Below are 11,283 nucleotides of genomic sequence, written 5' to 3' on the forward strand. Positions count from 1 at the left end.
TAACTTGATTATACTTCCCAAATATGTAAGTGGTCAAGGTGTACTTTGTGTCTATTGGTGTTTGATGTACAGCATCCTTGGGTTGTTCTCTGGTTCTGACATTCTTATTTTTTCACCAGTAGGAGGTGTTAGCCCAGATATTAACGTTGACAGTTAAAGGCTAGTGTCTTTGTCACACTTCTTATCAAAGAAAACACTCAATTGAAATAAGGAAATTTGACGTGTCCCACCAAAGAAACTAAGTAGGACTCAGGGGCCCACAGAAATGGAAGCTACAAGCCCAGGACCTGCATGGGTCTGCCCCAGGTTCTCTGTGTAGATGTTATGGGTTGTTATCTTGGTATTTTGGGGGGACTCCTAATAGTAGGAGCTTGTGTTTTTCTGACTTTTATGCCTGCTCTTGAGACTCTTTTCCTCACATTGGGTTGCCCTTCCTCCTTCACAGGAGCCTTTGTCTTGTCTCCTTGTATCTTCCTTTGTCATGCTTTGCTTTTGTCTCTTGGAGACCCTGCTCTTTTCTGAGGAGGAAATGGAGGGGAATTGGGTCTGGCAGAGAAGGGAGGTGGTGGTGGAGCTAGGATCATTTGAAGAAAAAGAATAGTGAACAGCTGTATGCCAAGGTTCAGCTCAGCTGAGTGGAAGGTGTCCCCAGAAAATTATACACCCCTAAAAAGAGGGTGTGTCCTAAGCATACTTTGTCACACACACAAAGGAACACTACGTCTTTCCACTATGCCAGAATTTACCGAATAACAAATTGACAAGGAGTGGATGTTTCAAAGGCAGAGATGCATCAGTCTCACTTTCCTTAAAACCTCTGCTTCGGTGAACATCTTCAGTTATCCCGACTTTAGACAGGAATAGTAGTGATACATCACAAATTACACAGTAAATCTACCAGTCTCTCTCTCTCTCTCTCTCTCTCTCTCTCTCCACACACACACACACACACACACACACACACACACACTTACCATTAAGGGTAAAAGGTCTTTGTCATGGGTTGAATATGACATATCTTATACTGTCCCATGTGCTTGATCCCTTGGTCTCCTTAGGTGGTCCTGTTTGAGCAATTAAGAAACTCTTCGATGTCTGGCCTGGCTGGAGGTGGTTGGTCCTTAAGAGACCAGAGAAGACTATCAGTGCAGTGATAACAGTTGCCTCACTGTGAGGAAAGAGTCCCCAACCCATGTAAGGGACCAGCTTGGCCTGGACCTTGTCCTTATACTGCAGTGAAGCAGTGAGACTCATAATTTTGTTCTGGGAGTGTTAGTTTGTTAGTATCCATCTTTGGAATTGGACATCGGTGATCGCCATTGACCTGAACACAGTGAGTTTATTTCCTGGGCGTGGGGGGGATGGGAGGATGGGTAGTATTGGGGCATAGATTTTGGTTTACTGTTTGTAGTTTGAGATTTACTTTGTGCATTTGCTTCAGTTATTTTTGTTATCATCCATATTTGTATTGCTGTCTATTCATTTATCTTAGCCATTTTGTACATTGGTTTATTTCTAACCCTAAAGCTTTTGTCAATACATATTAGCTTTAGAAAATAGTTTGACTATACCATGCACTTGGACCCAACTCAATAGCTTTGCTACTTCCCACAGCATTTCCCCAGGCTTATCAATTCCCTTATCGTTGTAAGACTCTTCCTCTGCCCCCATGCCACTCGTGAAACAAAACATGCTCAGAGGGATCTTGGAGCACAGCAGAGGGAAGGCAGCAGCCGGTACATGTTTGGTAACCTCTTACATCAATGTTTGTAGTAATAGGGGCGGCGGGGCTGCATTCCCAGCACCCCGGCCGCCTGCTCGGCTAGCTTATGCCCCAAAATAATTACACAGACACTGTATTCTTTTAAGCACTGCTTGGCCCTTTAGCTCTAGCACTTACAGGCTAATTCTCACATCCTGATCAACTCATCTCTAATAATCTGTGAGAACCGGTCTTACCGGGAAGATTCTAGGCTAGTCCATCCTGGGTCAGAGCTTCATCCCAGGAGCGGGGCATGGCGTCTCTCTCAGGCGTCTGCTCCCGAGAGAGCTGTGGAGTCTGACCTCACTTCCTCTTCCTCCCAGCGTTTTGTTCTGTTTACTCCACCTACCTATGTCCTAACCAATAAAATGGGCCAATGACCTTCCTCCATCATTTCCCCGTTTTCGGTTTAAACAAAAAAAAAGGCTTTAACATAGCAAAATTACATATAACAAAACAGTTATCAAGTAAAAGTTACAATAATCTTTATCATAACTAAGGAAAACTATAACTATAACTAACTATTCTTAACTCCATCAAAGACTCCAGAAAGATATAATATTACCTAAGTAAACAAGAACTAAGAAACTTCAAACTCTAGAAATGACAAAGACATCTCGCTGCCTGGACAGTCACCCAAAGTTCTTTTGTACCGTTGGGGCATCCATCTTCAGCCTTCAGGCCCATGGTATCCAGCAGACATTTCCATAAAGCAGGAAAATTCAAAGTCAGTTCAGTCACTATCTGTTGTGTCCTGCAGAATGTCTCGCAGACTCTTTCATGAATCAGGAACCCCGAAAGATCATCTCACCTTAGGCAAGTTCAGTAGTCCTCTCTCTGCGGGTTCTCTGTGTCCAGTTTATGCAATAGTCCAGGCAAGAGCAGTTTCTTGCCCAAATGGCTATCAAACTCCATAAGGTGCCTCTTCGATGCCTATCTTCCTCTTGAAGTAGATTGGTGCTGCCAGGAGCAGAGTGTCTCATTGTCATGAAAAGTCCTAAGTTATTAAAACATTAAATGTCCTATTCTGTAATCTTTGAAAGACATGAAGAATGTCTATCTAAAATATATCTCTATATATCTAGAAAATCTAACTAACATGACTACAAGCTTTACTATTATTTATGATTATCCATCAACAACCTATATTTCCTAATTATACATTACATTTTAATAATGAACTACACAATCACAATACCTTAATCAATATCAGAAACACTTATACATATAACAAAATTGACCTTAAATCTCTATCAATAAAGCAAAATCTATACTAATGCAAATTATTCATACCTATATCATATCCCCCTTTAAATGTAAAAGAACATTTATAAACATTTTTTGGGAATAGGGGCGCAGTTATTTCTCTCCAAACTGCTTCCTGCTGAATGGGGGCGTCGTTAATTAGGTCTTTCATGGTATAACCTGTGTGCTAGTTTCATCTCAGTTGGCAGTTGAGCGAAGCAATTTTCTGAAGATGTTCACACCAACCCTTCAGGAGGGCGTGGTCCATCATACCAAATCGGAATAGAAGAAATGAACAGCGTCTCATCCTCTGTGAAAACAAAATAAGAAACTCTTTTCCAAAGTATCATATCCTTAGATACAAATTCAAAATATCTATGTTGGATTAGTTCAGCATCATTTATAAACAAATATCTTTTAGCAGTTGTTTGTCCTTCCTCAGCATTCAAACGATTCAAAGAGAGCATAATAGTATACAGTATCAAGATTCTCTGTGTATTTTCCATCATCGTGTGGCATTATTTTAATCTCTATTTCGTTTATTTTTACTTTTAACTTTTTGTTTTTTGAGACAGGTTCTCTGTATCTTTGACCTGAAGTAACTCTGTAGACCAGGCTGTCTTTGAACTCTCAGAGATCCGCCTGTCTCTGCCTCCCAGGCATTGGGATTAAAGGTGTAAACTACTACACCTTGAACTCACAGAGATCTGTTTGCCTCTGCCTTCTAGGCACTGGGATTAAAGGCGTGTGCTACCACACACAACAACTCTCTTCCTTTTTTTGTTTTTTATTTTAAGAACTTCAACTTTTAGTCTGCATATATTTTTAACACACTTTAAACCATTCAGAAATTTTCTCTGTCTTTGAATCTCTCTTTACTGTATATCTCTCTTTTTCTGACCACATGAATCTTTAATTTACCAAGCAATCTCAGTAGGACTAAAGGCGTGGCTTTGCCAGCTAGATCCAGTCCATTCCTTAGCTTTCCAGCCTCATGGCGGATATACAGGCTGTAGCCATGTTTACTGCAACAACTGCATGGCATTTCAAGGTCCCTGCCAGCAAGTGAGCTACAGCAGGCAACACTCAAGTCCTCTCGGTAGCCAGCCCTCCTGCCTCAAACAGTCAGAGTTTGCCCTGGCAGGACAGCCCAGAAAGCTGGCATTTTTAAATGGCGCAGCTTTTTTCCTGCTACGGCTGAAAACCGAAAAGCATGCGTTCAGCTTTTCGTCAACACCATTTAAGTGTTTCGTGGCAGGACCTCTTAATGAGCTGCAGGCTTTGCAGCTAAAGCTGAGTCAGGAAGCCTCTCTTAGATGAGGCGCTTGCTTGCCTCTAACAAGCAGAGCAGACCCGAGAACACAGCGAGTCTAGTTGCCATCAAACAAATCATAGCCCTTTACTCCAAATGCTCTATTCAAAAGCTCTGTCTCCCGCAGGAGCCAGACAGAGATCGCAATGGCGGCACAGCCCCAGGAAGTCGCGCTTTAAAATGACACAGTGTTTTTTTCTGCTACTGTTGCCGAATCAGGAAATCTCTCTACAGCATGCCACCAACAAACAGCAAAAATCTGTGTTAAACTCTCGCTCCCTTATTTTTAAGCCTTCTCAGGTTTTTTAAGTGGGTTTAGTTGTCCACACGTCTGGGCGCCAACTGTAGTAATAGGGGCGGCGGGGCTGCATTCCCAGCACCCCGGCCGCCTGCTCGGCTAGCTTATGCCCCAAAATAATTACACAGACACTGTATTCTTTTAAGCACTGCTTGGCCCTTTAGCTCTAGCACTTACAGGCTAATTCTCACATCCTGATCAACTCATCTCTAATAATCTGTGAGAACCGGTCTTACAGGGAAGATTCTAGGCTAGTCCATCCTGGGTCAGAGCTTCATCCCAGGAGCGGGGCATGGCGTCTCTCTCAGGCGTCTGCTCCCGAGAGAGCTGTGGAGTCTGACCTCACTTCCTCTTCCTCCCAGCGTTTTGTTCTGTTTACTCCACCTACCTATGTCCTAACCAATAAAATGGGCCAATGACCTTCCTCCATCAAATGTTGGCGTCCTTTTGTGAATTGAGCAATCTCTTTGAGGGTTGTCAACACTTTGGAGTACAAGGTTTTCTCGCAGCCCCTAGAGTTCCCATGGATCATACTCGTCTCTTTCCTGTCTCACATTCAGTAATTTGTATCTTCTTTTGGGTGGCTCACATCAAGGGTTGTCAGATTTGTTGGTTCTTTCAAAGGACCAGCTCTTTGTTTCTCTGACTTTTGTTTAACCAGCCAAGTGTCCAGTTATTTCCAGCTCTGATCTTCCTTTTCCTTTCTCATAACTGCTTTGGGGTTTGGGTTGGGTTTTTTTTTTTTTTTAACTTTGACCCCAAGATGCCTCATTAGGATGCTGGAGAGGCCTTTGATTTTCATGACTACAAATTGGTAGCCATAACCTTGACTCCTGGAGCTGATTTTGTTTTGTTTTGTTTCTAGCATTTTGTGGTGGTGCCATTCTCCTCCTGATAAGGTAGAGAGAATATCATGGAATCTCAGCAATGCCAATTTATCACCAGCGTCCAGACAAATAGGCTCGAGGTGGTATGTCTCCACCCTGGTGAGCATTGTGTTCCTGAGCCACATGGCAGAAAACAACTTTGGAAACTACTGGAACAAAGAGATTTTTTTGAGTTCCCGTCCCAAAATGATATCCTGTACCAGAGAAAAATTTCCATCCTTGGGCGAATAGAACATCAGCAAAAGATCTGCTCCATCAGGAAGCCTACATGTCACCTCCTCCTCCCTCCCTTTCCCTTAAAGAGGAGATGCCGTGAGCTGACTCTACCAGAGTTCATGGCATCAGCAAAAGGCAACAAAGTGCAGGAAGTAAATGAAAAAGGTACCAAGGGCTTCTCTAGAGGACCAGCTCATCTGACTTATACATCAGATATTAACTCACCTGTGAATTCTGCCCCCACGGGGTGATTGTTTGAAGGCATTAAGCAAGTCTGAGGAGACAGAAAATGCTGCCCCATTTGATGACACACGTAAGGGGACACGTGGAGGCTGAGATGGACAAGACTGGCGGTACCTCGCTTTTGTCCTCACGACTCTGGATGTCTTAGGGTTCTCGGAGGATACCCACTACCAAAAGGACCTTGGACCAGAGGATGTTACTGACATTAGAGAGAACAACATCACCAGTACAGAACATTATCAGCCAGATGGCGTGGGATCACATATATGATGTGTCCCCTCCCTGTCGTGGAAACGACCAACATGAAATAGTCAAAGACATGCTTCAGCAACTGCAAATGAGCAGCCCCGGGAGGCACCCAGAGACTCCAAAAAGCACAGCAGAAGGAACTGGAAGGAGATTAGGAACCTGTTTAGAAGGTTTGTTGCTGTTTCCCCACCCCAAGAACAAAAGACACAGCATCCAGGTAAGGGATAACAAGGAATGGAAGATGAAGTGGGCGGGACCAGAAAATTCACATATGTATTTAATATGTCTTTTTTTCAAAGGCACTTTGCCACTGCCAGGCTGCAGCCCTTTATGAGACACAAACCTTAAGGTGTCTGGAGCCCCCAAAGGAGCTTCACACTGAATCCTGCTCATGAGGAGTCTGGGGAAGTTGAACCAGTAGCAGACAGCAGAGGGTGTTGGCAGGGGTTGGGGATGGAGGGAGACAGGAGGAAGGAGGGCTTTGTCAAAGGGACAACAGTTTAGGAAGGGAAGAAGCTTGTGGAGAGCTGTGGTATCACAAGGCAGCTCTTTGCCAAGTCCTTCTATGTCAAAGTCACTAACAGTCCTTTGTTGTGTCTTTCAAGGGTTAAAGATGAGGCCCAGGCCCATGGTTCCTAAACCATTGGTCCGTGTTCAGCCTGGTGTGACTTAACATCCCCGGAGAAGCCAGTCCAGAACTTCAAAGGAGGTGTACCCCAAACCTGTTGTTACCTGCCAGACACCTCTAGCAACCAGGTCGCCTTCTCTGTACCTTCCTCTCCTGCAGAGTATGAGCAACCATCTCCCCCACTGACGAGCATTGTTCCTCCAGCACTAGTGCCTGGACAGAGAAGCCAGCCACATAACCACCCTCCTCGGTAGTCCATGTGACAGAAGTAAGTGCCCCAGATGACTCTGGGTCCCCATCTCCTTCTCCCCTCACTTCCATCAACAGAATCAATGAGCACATGTAAAGAAGTGCTTGCACGCTTTCCTCTTAGGTGGTAAGGAGGCACAGGAAGAGGAGGGGGAAGGAGGAGTGGGGCAAGTGGGACATGTCAATGGATAAAGGTGGTGAGAGAGGGCAGAAGAAAGGGCTTGCGTGTGGATGAAGAGGAGGTAATTTATCCAGAGGAAATTCCATTCCGAGAGCAGAAAAGTAAGGGATGAATGTGTGGGTGGTGACAGGGTCCACAACCAAGAAGGAGAGGAGCAGAATTTCCCTGAAGAGGAGATTAGGGAGCAGGTGATGCATGGGTACCCCAAGAAGAAGACCCTGTCTTCCTCATGGGTTCCAGCTTATTCCAAGCTGCAGCAGGTGAATGCTGTCTGAGAAATCTGCTCTCGACCTGAGATGCTCAGACAGGGTGTGGCTGCAGAGAAGAGAAGCCACATACTTCCCAGAAGCCTCTTCCTCTTTCTGCTTGACCCAGGCTTGGATTGATCTGGTGACATCTGTGTCTTTGTCTTCTCAGCCTCCTTCCTTCAGACCCCAAGGGGCTGCTGTCCCATCCAAGGAGTATTCACACGGATAAATTTTATGTCCCCGTGGGGGATTCCTTGGCTTTAATTGAGTGAAGGTCTACGATCGTTCTGTCTGCTGTGAATGGTAAGTAGTGCTTGACAGCGTGTGGAGCATCACTGCCCAGGCAATGCCGGCATCCATGGGACTTCTTTGATCCCAGTGTCCACCTTCAGGGTCAAGAATAGAAGGACACCTAATTGCCTCAGAGCTGCCGTAGTGTGTGTGCAGCCTTACTGGGTGAGGTGTCTGCAATGTCCCCCTGGCACCTTTAAGGTAGGGGGCAGCTTTCTGGGTCAGCAGGAAGTGCTGGCAACAGGAATGTAAGTGCCTAATCTATGGAGACCACTCAGATGAAGTGGTTTGACTTCACTAAGAGATACTTATATCTCTTTGTGGTGCAAGATAAGATTCTGCTATCTGATCTTGCCATAAACACAGCAATGAAATTGACCTTTGTTCCTCTGCAGAGGCTGCTGGCCTTGGTCACTGGGAATGCAGACCTCTGTGCAAGCTCAGCAATTTCTCTGGAAAAAGAGTTCCTGAACCATACCTGTAGCCAAGACCAAGCTGCTATGACAGTCTACACTGCTCCACCTGTGACGATGATGACGCAGTGTGTCCTCATAATGAGGACTGGACTCCCTGAAACCTTTCCCAGCTGCTCTCGGGCCCAGGAGACAGGAACGAGGTGCAGAAAGACGCAAAATGCTCTTCCAGCATCTGCTTACTGAATTGGCCTTTTCCTGCATTGCTCGTTTGTTTGTTTCTAGCTCATGGCTGTGACAACACTATGACCCAGACAACTTACAAGAGAAAGCGTGTTATGTATGGTCGACATTTCTAAAGGCTTAGAATATGTGACCGTTGTAGGAAAGGCAATATAGCGATAGGCAGGCTGTCATTTTGTTAGAGCAGTCACTGATAGTTTACATCTGGTTCTCACGCATAGTCTGAGGGAGAGAGAGAGAGAGACAGACAGACAGACAGACAGACACAGATTTGTAGAGAGAGAGCTTACTTGGAATGGTTTTGGCTTTTGAATCCTTAATGCTTTTTAACTCCCTAGTGACACACCTCCTCCAACCAACCTTCTGATCCTTCCCAAAGTGTTTCACAATCTGTGGGCTAAGTATCCAAATATGTGCATCTATGGGGTCCATTCTCATTCAAAATAATACCGAAGATTATCTAAGCACTTCACAAGGTCCCTTGGGATAACAGTACACTGTGTTCTGACTGGTGAAATCACCCCCCTGTGCTCTGATGGCATTTTCAGGGTGCAGAAGTGTCACTGTGTCTCTCTTCCCCAGCAGGTGTTCTAGGAAACATCCTCAATGTTTTCCAGCCTTGTCCCTTATGATCATCTCAGGAAGATGTGAGAAGAGGCGATTGCGATCCATTTCTTTCCCTCAGAAACTTTTTGGAGGAAGCGGCATTCACACCGGCCCCATGTTTGGCTCCCTGAACCCATGTTGGATGTCTCATGACCACCACACAAGGTCAGAACAGGCTAGATTTTGAGACTGTGTCTCTGGAGAAGAACAAATAACAAGCAGACCCCACAATTCTCATTGAGAGACAGACTCACTACCAGTGGTCTGCCGTGTGTGACAATGGAAATCTGACCCCAGTGGCAGCCTGTCAACCCTCCCATGCCATGTGGAACCTGGCCCAAAGACATGGGAGAGTCTTCTTAGCAAGCAATGAAAGATTTTCACAACCTTCCTCGTGAGGCTTTGGGTTTTTTTAGTTTGTTTTGTTTTGTTTTGTTTTGTTTTTGGATTTTTGAGACAGGGTTTCTCCGTAGCTTTTGGTTCCTGTCCTGGAACTAGCTCTTGTAGACCAGGCTGGCCTTGAACTCACAGAGATCCGACTGCCTCTGCCTCCCGAGTGCTGGGATTAAAGGCGTGCGCCACCACCCGGCCCCTCGTGAGGCTTTGGAAGAAGTGGTAGAAATGGTAAACTCTGGGCAAACATCACCTCATCAATTATTTCTGTCATGGTTGAATAGCACTGGGAACCAGGGTATTCAGACTGAACACTGGGTTACAGTGAGAACCTAAGGCATAGGTCTGCCCATCTCCCCTCGAGGCAAAGGCTACCTAACCTCAGGCAATGTGAAGGAAATGTGTTCCTGACAGACAAAGTTATTGAGTCCATTAGAGTCACCACCCAATAGGCCAGGTTACTTCCTTTCAATGGATCTAAGACACCAGGCCTCATCTTCCTTGGGGACTTTGCTCATCACAGGAGAGGAACACTTGTGTGCCCCTTTGAGTCAGCAAAACCACAGTGTAGATTTTAAATACAAGTCCCGGCATACCTTTTCTACCTAACCTCCCTGGTTCTGCAAGCTGCTCACCATGGAAGTAAACTGATGAAAACCAATGGGGTATCTCAGTTTGTATGTTCCCTCAAGTGCTTCAAACCCCACAGTGCAGGGACTAGACTCCGTCTCCAGGGACAGAGCTGCAGCATGGGATCGACCACCGCAAAGGTCTATGATCCATATGCTGCCTGTACTGTACATAATACGCGCTCGTGAGAGATATGACATGAAGAACCTAGCCGTCAACACTTGCCCGTCTTGTTCCAGGAATGATAGCTCAGCTATACCGACTGTTGGTTCTGCAAATATGAGGATCTGGGCTCAGATGTGGCAACACATGAAAGCCTTGCACGACAGTGAGAGCCCATGGTGTCATGCCAGTGGAGACAGAAGGAGACAGACTCCTTGGGATTCCCCTGCAGAGGGCTGGGCCACATTTCTCACCTCCAGCTTCAGGGCAAAGCTCTCAGAAAACACGGACGATAGGACAGTTGAGACTCCTCAGTACTCACACCTGAGCCAACACATGCAAGTGCTCCAGAACACACTCATGAGGTCAGACAGCCCTATCTAGACAAGGACACCCAAGACAGGGCGTATGGGAAGGGGAAATAGAGAAAACCATTAGTGGGCATTTCACCGTTCACCAGTGATGGTTCTGCTGTGTGAGATCTGTTTCTCAACCTGCTAACGTGTTTTTTGTTAAGCAACATTCTAGTGAATGGCTCATGCATAAATGTGTGTGAATTTGATTTTTGTCTCATCAGATGTGTCTGCTGAAGAGCATTATTGAGTGTCTGGAATCTGAAGAACAGCTGATGAGCTCTCTTGAATGTCTGGCTGGGAGGGACACAGCCCAGCAGCCCTTGGCTTCTTGTGGGAGACTTGACCACAATATGTCAGAGCTTTGGACCCCGTGTATTCAAACACAAGTCACTTGAAGAAACTTTAACAGTGTAATTATCTCTATAATTTAAACAAGATTTCTACAGGCCTGGTGTGGAAATTATTTTATTAAATGTTTACTTAATTATTATCCTGGCCATTGCTTCTCCTTGAAAGAAACCCATGACATCCAAACACAAGCGAAGAGAAATATCGGGTCACTTGCTTCTCAGTCACGATCTTCTAGCCCTGTGTACTCTTTATCATGGCGTGCACTTTCTGAGCTATTCCAGCACACAGCTTTGGCACTGACACTTCTAGCTGCTCTTTGA

General features: G+C 45.4%; 1 long non-coding RNA gene across 1 annotated transcript; it reads left to right on the forward strand.

The window, feature by feature from the left end:
• The first annotated feature begins 1,090 nt into the window (after positions 1-1,090).
• LOC121465095 lies at positions 1,091-11,047 on the forward strand. The gene is made up of 7 exons (XR_005976614.1): positions 1,091-1,333; positions 5,483-6,429; positions 6,818-7,108; positions 7,688-7,821; positions 8,205-8,425; positions 9,051-9,236; positions 10,834-11,047. It is a non-coding gene; the product is annotated as an uncharacterized LOC121465095 (long non-coding RNA).
• The last annotated feature ends 236 nt before the right edge of the window (positions 11,048-11,283 follow it).

Source organism: Microtus oregoni, unplaced genomic scaffold (assembly GCF_018167655.1).
Source record: "Microtus oregoni isolate MIOR12 unplaced genomic scaffold, Mior012 000029F_ref0000214, whole genome shotgun sequence".
Taxonomy (NCBI): domain Eukaryota; kingdom Metazoa; phylum Chordata; class Mammalia; order Rodentia; family Cricetidae; genus Microtus; species Microtus oregoni.